At 38.8% G+C, this 24,802-nt stretch overlaps 1 non-coding gene across 1 annotated transcript; it reads left to right on the forward strand.

Annotated features, from left to right (window-relative positions):
* Positions 1-19,002: 19,002 nt before the first annotated feature.
* Positions 19,003-19,106, forward strand: LOC129645097 (U6 spliceosomal RNA). Its single transcript, XR_008711188.1, has one exon. It is a non-coding gene; the product is annotated as a U6 spliceosomal RNA (small nuclear RNA).
* The last annotated feature ends 5,696 nt before the right edge of the window (positions 19,107-24,802 follow it).

Consider the following 24,802-nt stretch of genomic DNA (forward strand, 5'->3'; position numbering starts at 1 on the left):
CAAAGCACCTTTCAGGATCTTAAAGTGGTGCTGAAATGTCAATATAAACAACCTTCATTATATAATATTGTTAAAATATAATTTCAAAATGGCAAATCATGGCTCTCAAGCCACATGCTAAAGATTTTATTTAACTCATTATTTAATGAGAGAAATGGTTCAAAGAACATTTGAAAAAGTATGCGTAAGCAATTTAACAAGAAAATATTAGGATAAGATCACTGGGTTAGATTTAAAACTGGTTAATGACCAACAGCTGAGGTTATCTATTCCACTGGACAGAAACTATCCACATATTACCTGACATAAATTTACAAGTTAACTTTTGTCCCACAGAATTATACAAGGCCCAGTTAATAAGAGCCCAGCACGAAACTGAAAGAATACCCAGTAATCTATTTTACCTATTTCCAAGTGTCAAGGACTTCCCTTGTGGCTCAGTTGGTAAAGAACCTGCTTGCAATGTAGGACACCTGGGTTCGATCCCTGTGTTGGGAAGATCCCCTGGAGAAGGGAAAGGCTACCCACTCCAGTATTCTGGCCTGGAGAATTCCATGGACTGTATAGTCCATGGGGTCGCAAAGAGTCGGACATGACTGAGCGACTTTCACTTCACTTTCAAGTGTCAAACAGTTTTTCTGGCAATATTGGAGATTAGCTTATATCTGCTCTGCATGTATGAAATATCTTAAAATGTATTAAATGCATTCTATGTATTACTTTGGTGTCTTATTTTTTGTTTTCCCACAAAAGTAGAAGATAGAATTAGGAAATAGGTGAGCTTCTCTGTGTCACAGCACAGTGAAGACTCAAAAAAATATGACAACAAGCCTTCTCCCAAGTTGTTCTGCACTAAGCCGTTGGTTGTGAGGAAGGCACACCCGTGTCCTTGGGCTTTACTGTTCCCAGAGTCCACATTCACACAACCAACAATGGACAGCTGAATGGATGATGGTACATTAGCACCATGGAATAACTGCAGCTGTTGCCATCATGCTGGAGAAACATTTTTTGGCATGAAAATATTTTCATAGTTCATTCATAGGTGAAAAAATTTAAGCTACTGAATGGTGTGTACAGGCATGTCTTTCTGTGTGTGCATTTTCCTGACTTTTGCATTTTACATAGCTTCTAAAATTTAAGATTTTCTCTGTATTCCTTAAGTGTAGTCTGTGCATAACGACTTTTTCCCAAAGTACAGAATGGGAAGGGGGAAGAAGTCACTTTTACAGGGATGACACCTGACAAACACTACCTATGCCAGGTAATCATGATCAGTATCACCATCAGGGATCGTTCCTTCATGTTGACACAATGTACCCTAGATAAGATGTGATAGAATGTCACTTTACCTCGGTGGTCTTTCTCCTAAAAACTCAGGGCCCCAGTCTAATCATGAGAAAAACTTCAGAAAATTCAAATTGAGAGACATTCTACAAAATCCCGGAACTATGCTATTTAAAAGTGTCAAGGTCATCAAAAAGAAGGAATGAGAAGTTGTCATATGCCCAAGGAGTCTAAAGGAGACATGAGAACTAAATATAGTATTCTGGTTAAAAACTGAAGCAATTTGAATGAAGAATGGACTGTCGTTAATAGTAATCTATCAAAATTTGTACATTAATTGCAATGTATGTATCATACTAATGTAAGATTTTCATAATAGGGGAAACTTGCATGCACTACATATTGGAACTTTGTATTATTTCACAATTTTTTTCTATAAAGATAAAAAGTGTTTTAAATAAAAATTACATTCAACTTTTTTAAGATTTATGACTCTCTATTTTTTGCATCATTATTTTTTCACTTCCATTTCTTCAAAACCTTTCACCATGTTTCTCCTTCAAAAGTGAAGGCATATTCATTTTAAACAAGGAAGATATATTCTGTGAATTTATGCTTCTATATTTTCAAAGCTTCCATCTCAAGTCCCCAAGTCCCTTTTCTCAGAAAAAGAATTCTTCTATATTCATCATACCACAATTTTCTGCAATATTTCCCTAATCATTGCCTTTAAGACAATTCTCTGCACAAATATGAAAAACTGTAACTTTGATAAAAGGCGACTTAAAATTCTTTATACGGCTTGCGTGATTTATTTCCTATCACATAAACTATCCTTTGTAATAATATTTTACTTTATGATACCAACCTGATGTCTAAGTTAAATCAATGCAGCTGTATTGGTAAGGAGACAAATAATAAAAAATATTATATGTTTGGTTCAGTTCAGTTCAGTCCCTCAGTCATGTCCGGCTCTTCGCGACCCCATGAACCACAGCACTCCAGGCCTCCCTGTCCATCACCAACTCCAGGAGTCCACCCAAACCCATGTCCATTGAGTCAGTGTTGCCATCCAACCATTTTATCCTCTGTCGTCCCCTTCTCCTCCTGCCCTCAATCTTTCTCACCATCAGGGTCTTTTCAAATAGTCAGCTCTTCGCATCAGGTGGACAAAGTATTGGAGTTTCAGCTTCAACATCAGTCCTTCCAATGAACACCTAGGACTTATCTCCTTTAGGATGGACTGGTTGGATCTCCTTGCAGTCCAAGGGACTCTCGAGTCTTCTCCAACACCACAGTTCAAAAGCATTAATTCTTCAGTGTTCAGCTTTCTTTATAGTCCAACTCTCACATGCATACATGACCACTGGAAAAACCATAGCCTTGACTAGACAGACATTTGTTGGCAAAGTATTCTCTCTGCTTTTTAACATGCTCTCTAGGCTGGTCATAACTTTTCTACCAAGGAGTAAGCGTCTTTTAATTTCATGACTGCAATCACCATCTGCAGTGATTTTGGAGCCCCCAAAAATAAAGTCAGCCACTGTTTCCAATGTTTCCCCATCTATTTGCCATGAAGTTATGGGACCAGATGCCATGATCTTAGTTTTCTGAATGTTGAGCTTTAAGCCAACTTTTTCACTCTCCTCTTCCACTTTCATCAAGAGGCTCTTTAGTTCTTCTTCACTTTCCGCCATAACGGTGGTGTCATCCGCATATCTGAGATTATTGATATTCTCTCCTGGCAATCTTGATTCAAGCTTCTGCTTCCTCCAGCTCAGCGTTTCTCGTGATGTACTCTGCATTTAAGTTAAATAAGCAGGATGACAATATACAGCCTTGACGTACTCCTTTTCCTATTTGGAACCAGTCTGTTGTTTCATGTCCAGTTCTAACTGTTGCTTCCTGACTTGCATACAGGTTTATCAAGAGGCAGGTCAGGTGATCTGGTATTCCCATCTCTTGAAGAATTTTCCTCAGTTTCTTGTGATCCATACAGTCAAAGGCTTTGACATAGTCAATAAAGAAGAAGTAGATGTTTTTCTGGAACTCCCTTGCTTTTTCCATGATCCAGCAGATGTTGGCAATTTGATCTCTGGTTCCTCTGCCTTTTCTAAAATCATCTTGGACATCTGGAAGTTCACGGTTCAAGTATTGCTGAAGCCTGGCTTGGAGAATTTTGAGCATTTACTTTACTAGCGTGTGAGTTGAGTGCAATTGTGCAGTAGTTTGAGCATTCTTTGGCATTGCCTTTCTTTGGGATTGGAATGAAAACTGACCTTTTCCAGTCCTGTGTGGCCACTGCTGAATTTTCCAAATTTGCTGACATTTTGAGTGCAGCACTTTCACAGCATCATCTTTTAGGATTTGAAGTAGCTCAACTGGAATTCCATCACCTCCACTAGCTTTGTTCGTAGTGATGCTTCCTAAGGTCCACTTGACTTCACATTCCAGGATGTTTGGCTCTGGGTGAGTGATCACACCATTGTGATTATCTGGGTCATGAAGATCTTTTTAGTACAATTCTTCTGTGTATTCTTGCCATCTCTTCTTAATATCTTCTGCTTCTGTTAGGTCCCTACCATTTCTGTCCTTTATTGAGCCACTTCAGTATTCTTGCCTTGAGAACCCTATGAACAGTATGAAAAGGCAAAAAGATAGGACACTGAAAGATGAACTCCCCAGGTTGGTAGGTGCCCAATATGCTACTGGAGATCAGTGGAGAAATAACTCCAGAAAGAATGAAGGGATGGAGCCAAAGCAAAAACAACACCCAGTTGTGGATGGGACTGGTGACAGAAGCAAGGTTCAATGCTGTAAAGAGCAATATTGCACAGGAACCTGGAATGTTAGGTACATGAATCAAGGCAAATTGGAAGTGGTCAAACAGGAGATGGCAAGAGTGAACATTAACATTTTAGGAAATCAGCAAACTAAGAAAGACTGGAATGGGTGAATTTAACTCAGATGACTATTATATCTACGACTGTGGGCAGGAATCCCTTAGAAGAAATGGAGTAGCCATCATAGTCAACAAGAGAGTCCGAAATGCAGTACTTGGATGCAATCTCAAAAACGACAGAATGATCTCTGTTCGTTTCCAAGGCAAACCATTCAATATCATGGTAATCCAAGTCTATGCCCCAACCAGTAACGCTGAAGAAGCTGAAGTTGAACGGTTCTATGAAGACCTACAAGACCTTCTAGAACTAACACCCAAAAAAGATACTCTTTTCATTATAGGGGACTGGAATGCAAAAGTAGGAAGTCAAGAAACACCCGGAGTAACTGGCAAATTTGGCCTTGGAGTACAGAATGAAGCAGGGCAAAGGCTAATAGAGTTCTGCCAAGAGAACACACTGGTCATAGCAAACACCCTCTTCCAACAACACAAGAGAAGACTCTACACATGGACATCACCAGATGGTCGACAGCAAAATCAGACTGATTATATTCTTTGCAGCCAAAGATGGAGAAACTCTATACAGTCAGCAAAAACAAGACTGGGAGCTGACTGTGCCTCAGATCATGAACTTCTTATTGCCAAATTCAGACTGAAATTGAAGAAAGTAGGGAAAACCACTAGACCATTCAGGTATGACCTAAATTAAATCCCTTATGACTACACAGTGGAAGTGAGAAATAGATTTAAGAGACTAGATCTTATAGACAGAGTGCCTGATGAACTATGGACGGAAGTTCATGACATTGCACAGGAGACAGGAATCAAGACCATTCCTAAGAAAAACAAATGCAAAAAAGCAAAATGGCTGTCTGAGGAGGCCTTAAAAATAGCTGTGTAAAGAAGGGAAGCAAAAAGCAAAGGAGAAAAGGAAAGATATACCCATTTGAATGCAGAGTTCCGAAGAATAGCAAGGAGAGATAAGTAAGCCTTCCTCAGCAACAATGCATAGAAATAGAGGAAAACAATATTATATGTGGGCCCTGCTTTATAAATATTTCAGTATAGTCTAAACTGACAGAGGAATCTAACAGGTAATCTCGGGATCAAGACTGATCTGTGTCTTAAACTTTCTCCCATACTTAATGAGAGGTCAAGTGATCTGTGTGGTGATTTTTAAATATAAATAGTATGATGTGTGTGTATGTGCTCACTCGCTTCAGTCGTGTCCGACGCTTTGCGATCCTATGTATCCCAGCCTGTCAGGCTCCTCTGTCCATGGGATTCTCCAGGCAAGAATACTAGGGTGGGTTGCCATGGCCTCCTCCAGGGATAGAACCCACATCTCCTGCGTCTCCTGCATTGAAGGCAAATTCTTTACCACTGATCCCCAGGGGAAGCCCAAATAGTGTGTTAAAAATGTGTAAATTAACCTTAATCTATATCCCCAGATGGCTTGTTAGTGACTAGAAGATTCCAGTCAGAAATCTATATGACAGAGGTGTCTATTAAGTCCTTTAAATGCCATTATTGAAATTTGCACCAGGATATTTATTAATAAACATAGAGGATGTTTAGAAAATAAATTTCAGGTGTGAAAAAAATGGTGTTCAACAGTGTTGCTGCTGCTGCTGCTAAGTCGCTCCAGTCGTGTCCGATTCTGTGCCACCCCCATAGATGGCAGCCCAATAGGCTCCCCCGTCCCTGGGATTCTCCAGGCAAGAACACTGGAGTGGGTTGCCATTTCCTTCTCCAATGCATGAAAGAGAAAAGTGAAAGTGAAGTCGCTCAGTCGTGTCTGACTCTTAGCGACCCCAGGGACTGCAGCCTTCCATTAACCTGGACTAAAATGATTATACAGATTCTACTACCCTTGAATGAAACGAGCACAACAGTCAGCAAGCCCCACACTCTAAGCCCCTTGCCCCATTGGGTTCTGGGGTCTCCCCAATTCCCCAGTGACCTTGTGGCCTGACCACTCCAGAGTTCATGTGGGGTCACTAGAACAGAAGAACACGGCTTGGGTCCATGTCAGAGTGAACCTTGGAAGTAGGAAGAACTAAGATTTACTGATCGTTTACTGTGTGTCAGGCACTGTTCTAAGCTTCATACATGTAAACTCATGCAGTGTCTCTGAACCCTATAAGACATGCAGAGCCATGTAGCACAGATGAAGAAACAGAGGCACAGAGAGGTTACGTAAGTCACCAAAGGTCTCACTGCCAAAGGGTAACGATAATGAAAGAAGCCTTCCTAACCCATGGAACTTTATTATGTCCTATATTCTAAGCAAGGTAGTAATTCCAATAACAAAGATATCCATAAGTTGCACTTGAGTGCTCAGTTGCTTCAGTCTTGTCCGACTCTTTTCTAACCCAAGGACTGTAGCCCACCAGGTTCCTCTATCCATGGGATTCTCCAGGCAAGAATATTGGAGTGGGTTGTCATGCCCTCCTCCAGGGGATCTTCCCTAACCAGGGATTGGACCCCAGTCTCCTGCATGTTCTACACTGAAGGTGGATTCTTTTTTTTTTTTTTTTTTTCGGGTTTTATGCTTTTATTACCACAAACAAAATGTGCACACGAGCTGTCTATTCATTTTCCTCTCTGCGCAGTCTTGAAGGTGGATTCTTTACCCACCTGGGAAAGCCACCTGGGAAGGCCTTAAGGTATAATTGCCTTGAATACATTACATGACAGGAAACACTCCTTTGTTCTGAATGGACTCCCAATTGACTCCATTCTATTTCAAATGTTTATTTACTCTATTATCCTTTCTTTTTTTAAAATGCTTATTTGAATTTCTTTTCAAATGTGTATTTGATCTTTTCTTTACTGTTATCTCCTAAACTTGCAAAATAAATAATTTCTTTTAAATTGGTGTGTCAAAAACTATTGTATGATAGTCTCTGGACTCTGACTGAAATGACTGACCCATCATTTCATCCTCCAAAGTGACAAATGTTATGCTGGATTTTTCTCACCATATTTTGGTATAGTTTGGGAACAGAACAGTCACTGAAAAACAGTGGATGGGCTATAGGAAAAAGTCTTATGAAAATCTCCAGAAAACTCTCCCTGAGCAGTTTTCACTTCCAAAGTGTTAGTCACTCAGTCATGTCTGACTCTGCACTCCATGGATTGTAGCCCACCAGGCTCCTCTGTCCATGGAATTCTCCAGGCGAGAATACTGGAGTGGATTCCCATTTCCTTCTCCAAAGACTTTCATTGTTTCAGGTACATTGAGCTCGATTCCACACTTGCTTGTTCCATTCTCTGTCATCCCTCCCCACCACATAATATATTGTCTACAAAGATTCCATAAATGATTTTTTTTCTACATAGCCTATTTTCATCCTCAAGCAAGATCCACTTTTTTAAAAGATAATTTCATTTATTAATTTTTATTTTTGGCTGTGCTGGGTGTTCATTGCTGTGCTGGCTTTTCCCTAGTTGCAGAGAGCGAGGTCTACTCTGTAGTTGCAGTCCTTGGGCTTCGCACTGCAATGTCTTCTCTTGCTGCAGAGCATGCACTCTAGGGTAAACAGACTTCAGTAGCTGTGGCACGATGATTCAGTAGTTGCAGTTCTCCGGCTCCAGGGCACAGGCTCAGTAGTTGTGACACACTGGCTTAGCTGCGTGGTGGCATGTGCTATCTTCCCAAACCAGGGATCGAACCTGTGTCTCCTGCATTGGCAGATGGATTCTTTACCACTGAGCCACCAGGGAAGCCCGAGATCCACTTTTAACAGACACTCTCTGTCTAAAATTAGGAAGGTGAAGCCATGCCCTGCTCAGTTATTTTCAACCAAATGGACTACATTCTGCATAATTTGGTTTACCAGCGATGACCCACGGTATTCCCTTGATCACTTTTAGGATCATCATGACCTGAATCATCCCAGAAAAAAATAGAAAATATTTTTCTGATAGAAAAATTCCATTCTGGCCAGATAAAGTCTGGTATCTATGGGAAAAAGAAGCACACACACACACACACAAAACATAGTTTAATTAATTCCCTCTCAGATGCTCAGGAGAAGTTGAAAACCTTACTAAGTACAGAGAGAGAATGTGGGGACAAACCTTATAAATGAATCTGTTAAAAGGCCCCAGGAGTAAAAGTTCTAATCCTCCTGCCTTAGAGGGGTACAGGCCAGGTCTCACCACCAGACTATGACTGGAGACACAGACCCCTGTGAAACTCCTGGCATCGATAAATAGTGTCCAATAACCTCAATAACCTTTATACTTGGTTTCTAGGCTTATAACCACCCACACAGTGAGCCCCTACAAGCTTCCAGATTTCCTTCCTCAGGATGGCAGGAAAGTTTCTGAACAACTACTTCAGTATAAGATTAAATACTCAAAACAGTATTATTGAAGTTCCTAAACACTGAGAAGGTCACACCTTAGAAATAATGGCCAGTGGTGGTCATTCCATTTATAGTAAGTGGAACAGAAACTGATCCCCAGGAAAAGTCTCTTTTTTTTTTTTTTTCAGAAAGTAATTCCTCTGCTCTCCATTCCCTCATTTTTAAATAGTAGAAAGTAGATCAAAATAACCCCTCCCCTTAAGTAAGACTAAACTGCAAAGAATAGTAGGATAGAAAAATTATTAGTCTACCAGGAAGCAGTGAGTAGATGTTGAAATTCAATCAGGTGTAATTCTAAGCAACTCTGCTTTAGGTTGTAATGTAATCTCTCTTCCATGGATGAGAAGTATTTTCCTAAAAAATATTATCCTAAAAAAAACAAAACCTGTTTGCATAGATACACATATAAAGTTGCTGAATTACAAATGGTGTTCTGAATTCTTTAAGAATCTTAAGAACTGTCTGTTTGAAAAGGAGCACTCCAAATACATTTACCATATAAAATGTCTATTTTTAAATGAATACAGTTAAAAAGTATAAAACATATTGAATCTAAAGTAGACTATTTCATCAAATATGAGTTGATTTTTTAACCATAAAAGACAGGATGACACTGAAAAATCTGTGTATGAAATTTTAAAAATATACTAAATAATTTTGTTTACTAGAAGTGTCTATGGAGAAGGAAATAGCAACCCACTCCAGTATTCTTGCCTGGAAAATCACATGGACGGAGGAGCCTAGTAGGCTACAGTCCATGGGGTTGCAAAGAGTTGAACATGACTGAGCGACTTTACACTCAAAACAAAACCAGCTATCTTTGGTCTGATAAAGATCAGTAACAAGTACCAATAATTTATACTCTGAGTCTGAGGCCAGTCCTTGAAAGTAAATAAAAAGAGAGGAAGGAGGTGAGGAAGGATGTCAGCTTAGAATCTGGAAATGCAAACACTTCAGTTCTAGAAAATTGGGGAAGAGGTGACCTCATTACTTCCCTCTACTTTATTTATTTATTTTTTTTGCATTTTTTTTTTATTTTATTTTATTTTTAAACCTGAAACACTGTATTAGTTTTGCCTTACTTTCATTTCCAAAACATTCATTGCAAGTTTGAGGTGGTTTTGTTGGTGCTGTTGCTATTAAACCCCTGTTAGGAAAAATATATACAGTATAGGGAAAAAAGGCAAAAGGATGAGTGTATGCCCTTTCATTGTCATACTGGAACATTATCTAATAAGAGTCAGTCAACTAGGGGAGTATTCTTTTGTTTGACTCACTATCTACCATTGATTAAAGTTCAGATGCTGTAAAGTTAGCTATCAACTTGCAGAATAGAGATAAATTGCAAATGATTTTGATCTGATAGAGATGTAAATAATGTCTCCCCTACAGAAAATACCACCCAACGATTAAAGCTTTATTGTCCTGTTCTGCACCTAATTTACTGTTCTTATTTCAGCATTCTTTTTTGAATATTCATTTGGTCCAGGGTGCCACCCTGCTGGTTTCCTCTTTAATGGAGTTGAATATATCTTTGACTCATTCTATATTTATATAAGCATTATGTTTTTAACTATCTACCTACTAATCTTTGACATCTTTAAATCTCAAACCATAATTTTATTTAAAAAATTGAATAATCAAAATAAAATTTCTATTGGTGTACATGAATTGCAAGGAATATAATTTTATATTGTACCCTAGCTACAAGAGCAATTACTATGAGATATGAAGTGAGAAATCTTGGGCATAGCATATTTGTTTCCATTCAAGAATTTGAATTTATGCACTAAAACTGAAGAGCTAACATATTATGTAAAATATGACATTTCTTTCATTTGAAACGAAGTGCAATTGAAGTATGTTATAATTTTAAACCTGGGTATACTTTACAAATACAATTCTAACAAAACCCTGAGATAATGTGAAATTTATATGAATCCATGGAAAAGTTTCCACTTGAATCTTTTTGAGTATAAAATCTTCCACATTTTCTAATTATTTTTTAAATCAGTTGCATTTTATTTGGATATACTGTTGATAGATTTATAACATTCCTCATTGGATTCTTGAAGTCTGAATTTATAAATCCTAAGATATTATCGATCTGTGCTTTTCCAAGGGCTTCTATAAAACAGAATTTTTTATTAGAATTGTATTAGAATTGTTTTATTAGAATTTTATTAGATTTGTTTATTAGAATCGTTACTAAACTAAGGATACCAATAATGTATCTGAAGTAAGTATTTTTCACTTTTTATTCCAGTAAAAGCCTGAAAAGTCCATATATCCATGTTTTGCTCTTTGATAATTACATGAGTTGTAATATATGAGGTGTTGCCTTGATATCCCTGGAACAACATGGAAGACTTTGATGGTATTGGGTCAATATGATCCAAACTGGGAGATCTGGATTTGTATATTGTAAACTTGGTATAACAATGTAAGTCATGAGACGTTGATTCCTTAGGATGTTATATTGTAAAATTAAAAAAAAAAAAAAAGAATTTGTAGCTCAGAAAAGGAAGCAAAATAAATTTAAATGTTTAAAAATTAGGAGACGATTTAGCAAATTTTAAAATATATATAAGAGCTTCCTAGGGCTCAGTGGTAAAGATCTTACCTGCCAATGCGGAGATGCGGGTGATTTGGATTGGTTCAATCCCTGGATTGGGAAGATCCCCTGGAGAAAGAAGTGGCAATCCATTCCAGTATTCTTGACTGAAAAAAATCCCATGAACAGAGGAGCCTGGTGGGCAGAGCATGCATGCAAAATATATATAACTAAATATTATACAAAAAATGCATAGAGTCTAGAATATTCCAGAAATTTAAGAATATTGAAAGAAAATGAAAGTCACTCAGTCATGTCTGACTCTTTGGAATCCGATGGACTATACAGTCCTTGGAATTCTCTAGGCCAGAATATTGGAGTGGGTAGCCTTTCCCTTCTCCAGGGGATCTTCTCAGCCTAGGGATCGAACCAGGTATTCCTCATTGCAGGCAGATTCTTTACCAGCTGAGCTACAAGGGAAGCCCAAGAATACTGGAGTGGGTAGCCTATCCCTTCTCCAGTGAATCTGCCTGATCCAGGAATCAACCCAGGGTCTCCTGCACTGCTGGCAGATTCAACTGAACTATCAGGACAATATTTTAAATATGCTTTACTTTTATGTTTTTATTAGGGATGATGATGTTATAGACAATGTACAGAATTTTGAAAACTGAGCTATTTGCGTTTCATTTTGTCTCAAGTGGAGCAGACCTTTCTCTCTCCTAATTGACAATAGCCTCCAAGGAAAGACTAGCAGCTAAAAGCCTCCTGTTTTAAGAATTTAGATAATCAGCTAATAATATGCCAAGGCCCTCAAAATGAAAGCTAGTGGAAACAGTTCAACTAAATTATCCATCACATTATAATTATACAGCTACACAAAAGCTGTATAATTTCTAGAACAGAGCAATTTAACTGCAAATCCTTAGAGTAATGCAGTTTAAAAACAAAAGGAAATACATAGAAATGTTTGGATTTTAGTGATTTTACTATGTGTATTAATGTTGTATATTTATCTTGAAGCTATGGTACTGTTAATATAGTAGGTAACTATGTTGAGTGTCTTAGGAATCTATTGATAGATTCCTACAAGACATGTATAGTATACTATATATTTTACAGTAGTATAAAAGAAAGAAGGAAATATTTTTAAATCAAGAATTAAATTAGGAATACTCTGTTGATAGAATGGGATTGGAAATTTCTCATGGGAAATATGCCCATTAGGCAAGACTGCTTCATTTCTTTACAAAATTTAAAAAACAACCCCCTCCCTTAAATCTTTCCTAATTCTGCAATGTCACTTCGGAAATGTATCCTAGCACCAGGTTCTATGACCACCAATACTGCTTTTCCCAGATTTCTTAGAAATCACAATGCAAGTGAAAAGCATCTTATTGGACAAAAAGTAAGCAAGCTTATGAGGCTGTACCAAAATTACACCAATTATAATGGGGCTCTCATTGCCCAAAGCTGTGATTATCTGAGCACCAAAAGGAGAAAACTGGCTGAAATTGACTCATACTTAAAATCTGTAGAGCCATAAACCCATAATAATACATGGGGGTGAGGGAGGCTAATGTAAAATAACCTGAGAAAAAAGGACTGAAAAAATATTTCTATTGCTTTGTACTCAATCAAGATGGTCTTACTGAATCGTCTGTCAATGAAGAATACAGAAGCAAATAAATGTAAAAACATCAGTTAAAAGGCATTTTCTGATTCATGGAAAACACCAATAGAAAGACTTAATAATGTATAACCTGGGTATAGAGAAAGCCACAGAAAAGGTACACATCCAACTAAAACCATCTTAAATATTTTTAAGACGTATATGATCTGAAGAATATAAAAGAACACAAAATTTCACCAGGTTCCAAGACTAAATTTCTCAGGATCCCCAAGTGAGGAGATTGACTTGGGTGGGAACTGCAGAGTTCTATGGTTAAACAGAAGAATCAGGCAATAGAAAGAAATGGAATTCAGGGGAACCGGCTAAAGGATCACCACCCTCTTGAAGATAGAGGATAATTGACATAGAAGTCATAAGTGGGAGAATTTCATTGGTGGTCCAGTGGCTAAGACTCTGTGTTCCCAATGCAGGGGGCCTGAGTTGGATCCCTGGTTAGGGAACTAAATCCCACGTGCTGCTACTAAGACCTGGTGCAGCCAAAAAAATAAATAAACAAATAAAAGTGGGACTCAGAGTATTCCCGAAAAGACCACCTGGGACTGGTCTCCAGGGTACCCAGGTACCTGGTTTAAACATTACTTCTGGATATGCGGGGAGAGGTGGAGGAGGTATTTCTAGAAGAGATTAACATTTGAAATGGTGAACTGAGTTAAGGAGATGCTCTTCCTCCGTGCTGGTGGGCATCATCCGATTGGTGGAGGACCTGAATAGAACAGAAAGGTGAGGAAGGGGGAATTTTCTCTCTCTAATTGCTTGAGCAGACATTGGTCTTCTCCTGTCTTCACACTGGGATTTACACCATTGGGCCCTCTGGTTTTCAAGTCCTGACTTGGACTAGAAGTTACACTATTGATCCTGGTTGTCAGACCTTTGGAGTCAAACTGGAACCACACCATTGATTTTCCTGGGTCCCCCGCTTATTCATGGTAGATTGTGGAACTTGTCAGCCTCCATAATTGTTTGAGCCAAGTCCTTAAAATAAATCTCTTTATATTGACCCTTTCTCTGGAGCTCCTTGAGCAATATCATGGTACAAGGAAGCCTGAAAGACCTGCATGGAGACACAGGACAAGCAACCTTAGGACTGCACTATAAATTCTAAAAGCCATTCATTCCTTCTTTATCTCACTTTTGCTGCTCTGTATAAGACATTTTCCTTTTAACCCACTGCTCACAGGTTCACCTTTCCCAAATATCTCTTACAGTGAATAATGGCAGTGCTTAAAAAGGCAGAGTTAACAGAGTTAATTAAAAATTAAAAAAAAAAAAAGTAGTTACAGGGACTTCCCTGGTGATCCAGTGGCTAAGACCCTACACTCTCAATGTAGGGGGCCCAAGTTTGATCCCTGGTCAAGGAACTAGATCCCACATGCTGCAACTAAAGATCCTGCATACTTCAATAAGTATCGAAGATCCAACATGCCACAACTAAGGTCTGGCACAGCCAAAGAAATAAAATAAATAAATAAAATAAATAGTAATAAAATGTAGGTATAAATATGTGGATTTTTATATCTAGAGAAGAGAGAAAATGATGACAAAAATCAGAACCTCTATAATCAACAGAAATTTATAACAAATGTTATAAAATTTTAAATTTCAATTCACTTTTAAAATCCTTATTTTTTTCTCTCTGGAAGCAATTTCATGAACCCTTAAATATCACAATGCTCTTTGCTCTTCCAAAGTAATAACTTGACTCTCATTCTTTTTGGTGGATATCTGAATTTCTCTTCAGATCTGTATTTACTTCATTTATGTCTCCCTTGTTTCAGGGCTTCCCTGGGGGCTCAGACGGTAAAGAATAGGCCTGCAATGTGGAAGACCTGGCTTCCATCCCAGGGTTGGGAAGATCCCCTAGAGGAGGGAGATCGCCTGGGTTGGGAAGATCCCCTGAGGAGGGCAACCCCCTCAGTATTCTTGCCTGGAGAATCCCCATGGACATAGGAGCTTGGTGGGATACAGTCCATGGAGTTGCAAAGACTTGGATACAATTGAGTGACTAAGCACAGCATCCTTGTTTCAAATGTATATTTTATTTTTTAAAAATTCACATTTGATCTAATTTACTGTTAATATTCTCATTTTCAAAATATATACTTGAGTCACTTTTATTTCCTAAGAATTGAAGTATCTGACTTCTGACTGATAGATGCTCCCTTGTTCTTCCTGCATGCAAATTTTTTATAAATAGCAAATGCCTTAGTTTCAAAAGCCTTTGATACTCTTTCCTCCCATCGGCTTAGTTGCCCCTCAGCATGAACTTCCCAGACCAGGGATTGAACCTATTTCCCCTGCATTGGCAGGCAGATTCTTAGCAAGTGGACCACCAGGGAAGTCATCCCATAGACATTTTGGACTTCCCTGGTGGCTCAGATGATAAAGAGTCTGCTTGTAAAGCTGGAGACCAGGGTTTGATCCCTGAGTCAGGAAGATCCCCTGGAGAAGGAAATGGCAACCCGCTCCAGTATTCTTACCTAGAAAATCACATGGATAGAGGAGCCTGGCGGGCTCCACCCCGTGGGGTCAAAAAGAGTCAGACACAACCGAGCAACTAACACACACCCTTTCCCATCCATGGCAGAGCCTGGGGATAAAACCTAGTATCTCATTAATCAAGTGTCTGATGAGTGGGAGTAGGGTATTTAATTAAGATTCAAGAATAGGTTCTATGACATCCGTTTGTTAATAAGTAATGGCTTGATTCATAGAATTTAGCCAAAATCTTACTTTAATTCTAATATATCCCTCGGATAGGGTGGTGGGAGACAGATGGCCTAAAAGATCCAGAATTATCAGAAGAAGTGAAGTTGCTCAGTCATGCCTGACCCTTTGCGACCCCATGGACTTTAGCCTGCCAGGCTCCTCAGTCCATGGAATTTTCCAGGCAAGAGTACTGGAGTGGGTTGTCATTTCTTTCTCCAGGGGATCTTCCTGACCCAGGGATCAAACCTGAGTCTCCCACATTGCAGGCAGACTCCTGATATTTACAGAAGAACTTGGCAATTACTGAAAAGCTCTAGTCATGGCACAAGGCTATTTAACTAATTAAACATTAATATTCTTTTTGATTGAAATATAGTTGGTTTACAATATGATGCTAATTTCTTTTGTACAGCAAACTGATTCAGTATATATATGTATCTGTTAAACTCCCAATCCATCTCTCTCCCACCCTGCTCCCATCTTGGCAACCACCCATCTGCTCTCTATAAACATTAACATTCTTACTGACTAGGTCAAAATTAATCAATAATGACAACTCAGACTTTGTATTTTTTAGATAAAGTTGGACACAATAATTTTTTAAAAATACCTTTGTAGGCATTTTAAAAACAAACAGGCTAAAGCTTGTCATTTTATCAATAAAATAATTTTGACTTAAACACATATTGATTTCTAATCATGCAGTCCAATTTTTTAAGAATGCAGATGTCCTTGGAAAGTCAAAAGACTCTAGGTGCCCCTCTCCACACTGTTAATCATCTGTGGGCAAGTCACTCAGATGTTAATATTTTTATCTATTGTTCCCTTTCCTCCCAGTATTGTAGTAAAGATCAATCTAGAAAATATACTTGACAGTGCTTCAAAAAGTTAAAAAAGGCTACCTGTATCACTGTTCTTTTTCCAACTGTGAAATACAATTTGTATTTCACGACAAGACAAAAAAATAAGCATTAAAATTTTTTCTCTGCCTTTTGGTTTCCTCTCTCCCCTCTACTGTGCCTTGCATATCAGCATTACATATCTGCCAAACAACCCCCATCAGCAGAAATACTGGTTCAACCATACAAAGCATTCTTCTGGCATTTTTCTCCTAGCATCAACAAGACAACTCCTTAAAAGATAACATTCCTTTTTGATATTGTATCTAGATTGTGCAAGCTGTCATTTAAGGTACAACCCTCTGTCTCAAAAAAGTTAAATAAATGTGCAGAACAGTTCTCAGAGCTTTCTGAGATGCTATTCTTAGGTTATAATCCTCAATTTGACTCCAATAAAATTTTCTACTTCTTTCTTAAATCAACTGATTAATTTTTGTCAACACTACCAAAGAGTGTATGATAGAAGGGGTTCACATACACCATCCAATCCTATGGGAACATTTATATATTTTACGAACACTCACACAACACTTCCTGTGTTTCAGGCACCCTTCTTAACCATTTGGAAAGTACAGCTCATCGAATGCATAATTCCCTATGAAGTAGATGTCCTTATCATGTCTGTTTTACAGATGAGGAAACTGAGGCACAGAGAGTTCACACAACTTTCTCAGGGCCACACAGGAAGTTGAATTGCAGAATTAAAATACAAACCTACCCCACTTCTTAACCACCACAGGAAGCTGTCACTAAAAGAAATAAAGTGAATCACATGTAGTTTCAGCTTGATGTTTAGTTTTGAGTTTTCAGCAGTTATACAAAGAAACATGAACGATAAAGTCAACCATTTGAAGACTCTAAATTGCATATTTACATAAAAAATAAAAATTAAACCTTTTTTTTTAATCTCAATTTTTTAAAGGCAACTTTTCTCTCCCCTCCTTGGGTAATAATAAGACAACCACTTGAGAAGCACATGGTAGAGAAGAAAGTTTCTGTAGTTAGACTTCAGAACAGCTTAGTGCTGATATTCTTGAAGGGTCTTTTTTTTTTTTTTTTTTCAATTTTAATTTTTTATTTTATTTTTTAAATTATTTTAAATTTTATTTTATTTTTAAACTTCACAAATTGTATTAGTTTTGCCAAATATCAAAATGAATCCGCCACAGGTATACATGTGTTCCCCATCCTGAATCCTCCTCCCTCCTCCCTCCCCATACCATCCTTCTGGGTCATCCCAGTGCACTAGCCCCAAGCATCCAGTATCATGCATCGAACCTGGACTGGCAACTCGTTTCATACATGATATTATACATGTTTCAATGCCATTCTCCCAAATCTTCCCACCCTCTCCCTCTCCAACAGAGTCCATAAGACTATTCTATACATCAGTGTCTCTTTTGCTGTCTCGTACACAGGGTTATTGTTACCATCTTTCTAAATTCCATATATATGTATTAGTATACTGTATTGGTGTTTTTCTTTATGGCTTACTTCACTCTGTATAATAGGCTCCAGTTTCATCCACCTCATTAGAACTGATTCAAATGTATTTCTTTTTAATGGCTGAGTAATACTCCATTGTGTATATGTACCACTGCTTTCTTATCCATTCATCTGCTGATGGACATCTAGGTTGCTTCCATGTCCTGGCTATTATAAACAGTGCTGTGATGAACATTGGGGTACACGTGTCTCTTTCCCTTCTGGTTTCCTCAGTGTGTATGCCCAGCAGTGGGATTGCTGGATCATAAGGCAGTTCTATTTCCAGTTTTTTAAGGAATCTCCACACTGTTCTCCATAGTGGCTGTACTAGTTTGCATTCCCACCAACAGTGTAAGAGGGTTCCCTTTTCTCCACACCCTCTCCAGCATTTATTGCTTGTAGACTTTTGGATCGCAGCCATTCTGACTGGTGTGAAATGGTACCTCATAGTGGTTTTGATTTGCATTTCTCTGATAATGAGTGATGTTGAGCATCTTTTCATGTGTTTGTTAGCCATCTGTATGTCTCTTGAAGGGTCTTGTAATCGCTGTTCATGAGTATTTAAGGTCAAAGAACAATATTTGTGCTTTTTCTCATTCAAGATCTGCTGCTGAATCATTTCCCACAGATCAGGACCCGAGTCTCTCTTTTGTCTAGTCTACATGGGAGAAGAAAAAAAAATGGGCAGGAAGCAGAAAGATGCTACTCAGATAACACAAATTGCTGTGCTTTCTTTTCTAATCAGAAAGTGTAACTTAAAAAAAAATAAGCTATTCATTTATTTTTGGCTGTGCAGGGTCTTTGTCGCTGCACAGGCTTTTCTCTAGTTGCAGCAAGTGAGGGCTACTCTCTAGCTGTGGTGCACAGTCTTCTCACCGCGCGGCTTCTCTTGTTGTAGAGCATAGGCTCGAGGCACATGGTCTTCAGCAGTTGAGGCTCCCGGGCTCTAGAGCACAGGCCCAGTAGTTGGGGTGCAATGGTTTAGTTGCTCTGTGGCATGTGGCATCTTCCCAGACAAGGGATCGAACCCATGTTTTCTGCATTGACAAGTGGATTCTTTACCACTAAGCAACCAAGCAAGCCCCAAAAAGTGCAACTTCGTGCTTGCTTTGGTAGCACATCTACTAAAATTGGAATGATACAGAGATTAGCATGACCCCTGTGCAAGGATGACATGCAAATTTGTGAAGTGGTCTATATTTTTGAAATATGGTATAGATGATCTTATTTGCAAACAGAAATAGAGACATAGACACAGGGAACAAATATATGATACAAAGGAGGAAGGAGGGGAGGGTGGGATGAATTGGGAGATTAAAATTGACATATATATATACTATTGATAGCATGTATAAAATAGATAACTACTGAGAACCTATGATATAGCCCAAGGAACTCTACTCCAATCTCTGAGGTGACCTAAATGGGAAGGAAATCCAAAATAGAGGGGATATATGTATACATATAGCTGATTCACTTTACCGTACAGTAGAAACTAACACAACTTTGTAAAGCAACTATACTCCAATAAAAATATTTTTTCAGTGTAATTTTTACTCATAAAAAATAAAAGGAGGCCCTCTTCCCAAGCAGAAGTTCTAATGATTGCGGCAGGTAAGGTTATTTAGTGAAGCTTAGTAACAATGGATTTCCTTTTTGGCTAGAGTTGCCATTGGCAGCAATTCTGGTTTTATACATATTTCAGCAAGGTAATATTTCAAAAACGATGCCTCAACATCTCAGAGAAGGCAATGCCAACCCACTCCAGTACTCTTGCCTGGACAATCCCATGGACAGAGGAGCCTGGTGGGCTGAGGTCCATGGGGTCACTAAGAGTTAGACACGACTGAGCATCTTCACTTTCACTTTCATGCATTGGAGAAGGAAATGGCAACCCACTCCAGTGTTCTTGCCTGGAGAATCCCAGGGACGGGGGAGCCTGGTGGGCTGCCGTCTATGGGGTTGCACAGAGTCGGACACGACTGAAGCGACTTAGCAGCAGCAGCAGCAGCAGCCTCAGTATCTTGTATCCTTAACAGGAACAAAAAGTTTTAAACACTGTGGCAGAATGAATAATTTCACAGTTGTTACTATTGTATAGCAAACACTCCAGGTAGAAAGTGCCTACTACGCAGCAAGTCCATCCTGTGCTCAGCAGGGGAGACCAACATAAGTCATGGAACACTTGACTGCGTGTCCTATAAAAAGGTCCCAGAGCAGTGGCAGAAGCTGTTAGAGGAGTAATAATGACAGAACAATGTGACTCGTGGTCTGACACATGCGTATAAAATACTGTGGAAGCACTGCAGGTGAACAGCTCCATCATGCTAGGCAAGCACTGATGAGGTAACCTTTAGTTTTGCCTTAAGGGCAATAGAATTTTAACTGGTGGAGAAGGGAGGCTAAAGGTGTCCATATTTGAAGAAGGAGGAGCATCATGAGAAAGGGCACAGAGGGATGAGAGGAAATAATTTGTTTGTGGGACTGATGATAATTCTTAGTGGCTGGAGGACTGCACTCATGTGAGAAGGCTGGTGGGAACTGAGGCTGGAGAGGAGTAGGGGATGATTCGTCAAAGGCACTTTAAGGAGTTTATATTTTATCCCATAGACAAAAAAGGTGTTTTTTTTAGTTTAAAAGCAAGTCAGAGGCTTTCCTGGTGGTCCAGTGGCTTGGAAAATCTCATGGACAGAGGAGCCTGGTGGGCTACAGTTCACAGGGTTGCAAAGAGTCAGACACAACTGAAGTGACTTAGCATGCATGCATTTTATGTATTTTTCCCTCCCACAGAGGGTATATATGATGTTGTGAGAGAATTTTTCTTTCATTGTGCACAAATACCCATTATGCCTGAGATAATAGTTGAATCATGGAGCTTAAGTCACACTGCTCAAATTGGCAGATTTCCCTGAACTGAACCACATACAAGTTGAGAATTAGTGGGCCAATCAGAACTTGTTAGGTACGAATATTTTCAGCCCCAGTTCTCCTTTATTCCCTGAATCTCACATTAATATTGTTTTAACCGCTTTCAAATGTATACTTTCCTCAGGATACTCTAAACTGTCACGTTCTCAAAAGTCCAAGTCTATTTTTTTTTTTGCCCAAATAATATACTTTCCTTCTACTTCATATTTCAGGTGTCAAATTAATTCTTTTGGCAAGTAGCTATTCCAAAGATCTACAAATCTATTAATATAAACATTTATTGTGCATCTATTGGGCTTAAGATACTGTGCTGAGTACTACAGGAAATAAAAAGATGAGCAACATGGCAATTCTGCCTCTACATATAATCTTTTGTGACATTTTATATACATATATATAACTTTTTGTGATATTATACATAATATATATTGTGTGAGATGTCATATATATATATGTATACACACACACACTTATATGTATCTCTTTTTTGTGAGAATTAAGATAGAGATGCAAGCAACTGCAAACATAAGGCAGGGGCTTCCCTAATTGTCCAGTGGTTAAGTATCCACCTTTCAGTGCAGGAAACGTGGATTCAATCCCTGGTCAGGGAACTGAAATCTCACATGCTGTGGAGGAATTAAATCTACGTGCAGCAAATACTGAGTCCGTGAACCACAACTAGAGAGCCCACGTACTGCAACTAAGACTCAACATAGCCAAATAAATAAATGTGGTTTTTTTTTAAGGAAAATGGAGTGCAATAAAATAGAGATATTAAAATACAGTGGGGAAAATAAAGGAAGAACAGATTTCTTATATAAGGTGCTCTTGGAGTCTTCATGGAGTTGTTGACATTTGACCTAGGTCTTCAAAGGTGAGTGACATATAGCAAATAAAAATGCACAGAGGGATATTTCTTCCACTGTCTAGGAAAAATACTCCTGTATTTTCCTTTGTTCTCATAATACTTCTGACACAAGATGTGTGGGTTTTCCACACATCAAGCAACTCTCTGCAACACCAGCTGGGTCTTCATAATTGAAATCTGACATTCTTAAGGGAAGCACACTGACTAAAACTGAGCATCCTGACCAGGCACTATCGCAACCATTTGTGTGAGTTCTTTTATGACAGGAGGTCCTAGTAAGGAACACGGAGCTAATAAGCCACCACCAACCAGAGAGTTTGGTAAAGGTTTAAAGGAGACACCACGTGTCCGACTACCTCCCAGAATCCTTCTTGCTGGCATCCATCTTGGCTGAGCAATAAGTGTGCCACTAGGAAGGACCTTGAGTCAGAATGATTGGCCAAAGACAACCCGAAAATCAATCCCATCACCATAAAACTCAAGACTATGAGCCACGTGACTGAGCAGTTCTGGGTTCCCTTACCCTACCTACTGCTCACCACCCAGGTGCCCTTTCCCAACAAAGCCTCTTGCTTTGTCAGCTCATGTTGTCTCCTCAGACAATTTATTTCTGAGTGTTAGACAAGAACCACTCTCAGGCCCTGGAAGGGGTCTCCCTTCCTGCAACAACACAGTATACCTGAAGTGAGCATCACATCCCGCAAATTAAGGGCTGAGTTCCACAAGACTGACCCCACTTCAGACAGCAATTGCAAATCTCTGATCGTCAACTGAACTTCTTACCCACTGTCTATATGGGTCGGGGTTCCCACCACCCCACTTTGGGTTCCATAATTTGTTAGAATAACTTATGGAAGTCACTTAGCATACACTGGTTTATTGCAAGGGATACAACAAAGGATAAGAATGAAGAGCCAGAGGAAGAAACATAAATGGCGAGGTTCAGAAGGGTCCCTAATGCAGGAGCTTCTGTCCCTGTGGATGTGGGATATGCCACTCTCTTAACATGTAGATGTGTTCACAAACCCCAAAGCTCTTCAAATCCTGTAGTATTGGGATTTTTATGGAGGCTTCATCATGAAGGTATGATGGAACATTAACTTAATATCTAGCTCCTATCTCCTTCCTTAAGGAATGGTGGTGGGGCTAAAAGTTCCAATCTTTTAATCACAGCTTGGTATTTCTCATAGCCAGCCCCCATGCAGGAGTCCACCAAAAGTCATCTCATTAGAACAAAAGATACTTCTATCATCCAGGAAATTCCAAGGGATTTAGGAGTTTTGTATTAGGAACTGGGGTCAAAATGCACAAAAGATGCTCCTAGTGCTCTTCTCACTTAGGAAATTACAAGTGTTTTAGGAGTCCTGTGCCAGGACCTAGGGGCAAAGTTTCCTGGTTTTTTGTTGTTGTTGTTGTTGTTGTTGTTTTGTTTTGTTTTTTTAAAGAGAGATTTATATTTTTATTAATTTTTTAAATTTTATTTCACACTCACTGATGAAGGGAAAGGACCAAAAAAAGCAGTTCAGTGGCACATAGCATATAAGAACCTTAAGTGAGAGATGAATCTGGAGAAACCAATTAGGGTCAAATCATATAGGGAGCCTTAGATATCATATTGAGATTTCTATCAGTTTAAGAAAATGAAGCCAAAGAACTAAATTTTACTCAGGTGTAATTTTATTGGTGTCACAATGCTCTCTAAATGTAATTGTCTAGTTAATGACTATAATCAATACTATGAAAATTTTACTAAAATGGGCCCCTGAGAATCCTTGGGATTCAATGCCCTGGCTGAATCAACTTACTTTTCCACTGAATCAACTCCACTGACCCTGTAAGTTTTATTTTCAGAGTTTTATTTTGTGGATATTTAAGGAGCGGGTAAAATGAGAGAAAAAGTAGAGTAATTAAAGGAATATCCCCCAAATTTCCTTCAAGGTTGTTGCTAAAAAAGAAAAAGAACAAACTTCTGGGACTTCTCTGGCAGTCCAGTGGTTAAGAATTTACCTTCCAGTGCAGGGGACTCAGGTTCGATCCTTGGTCAGGGAACTAATATCCCACATGCCACAGGGCAACTAAGCCCTTGCTCTGCAACTAGAGAGAAGCCCACAACCACAGCTAAGATCCTGCCTGCTGCAACTAAGACCTGATGCAGCCAAAAGTAAATACATAATTAATATTTTAAAAAGAGAAATAAGTTGGCAAGCTTGGGGTCTTAAAAAAGAAAAAGAAAAAAATTCTGTTCCCATCACATGTGTTCTCCCTGGTCTTCCACTTGGTTTGCCTTGACCTTCAGGTTCACATTCCTCTGTACACACTGGGATCTGTACCGTCACTGGGCAAAAAGGCCAAGCCTGACTCCAAACACACCATATTCTTACATGCTTCAAAACTAAGTCTTTGTCTCTAAGCTCATATGAGAAAGAAGTATTCTCCCTCTCAGGACATTATTTTTATACCATCAATGCCCCGGACAAATATTAGGTTAGTAAAATCCCGTTACCATACATCCCAATGGATAGAAACAAAAGCATCTTTGTACATGATCCTATCCTGGGTAGACTGAAGGAATGCTCTCGGCTCAGTCTGACTACATTCATTGCTCCCCAGAAAATCCAACTTGGGGCAGAAGAGAAAAGCCCCAAGTGCTAACTTTATGATCAACAGGTTTCAAGAACAAGCAATTTTACAAAGCACCCTTAGGCAGCAGTATATACAACTGTGTATAAAAACAATGGGCAATTTTAAAATAAAACCCAAATGCCAGGCATAAAAATGCATTTTTCTTACTTTACTCTGAAAGAATCCACCAGGGAGAAATTCAGCAAATAAAACCTGTTGAAAATATAAGCATTCCTGCAGGCTTATTTCCAGTGGGATATTAACACAGGCTTGCAGTAATACCTCTATTAATGAAGAGAATGTGTTTCAATGACACACTTATTCATCAACTATTTCATAAGCAAGACAGAAAAAAAAAATCAAAAGATCTAGGTGTTAGCTTCAGACCTTCAAGTTGGAAGGTAAAAATATGACATCTAATATAGAAATATGACAAAATACTAAAGAAAATAGCATCAAATCTGCTGGAAAACATAAAATAG

Source organism: Bubalus kerabau, chromosome 2 (genome assembly GCF_029407905.1).
Source record: "Bubalus kerabau isolate K-KA32 ecotype Philippines breed swamp buffalo chromosome 2, PCC_UOA_SB_1v2, whole genome shotgun sequence".
NCBI lineage: Eukaryota > Metazoa > Chordata > Mammalia > Artiodactyla > Bovidae > Bubalus > Bubalus kerabau.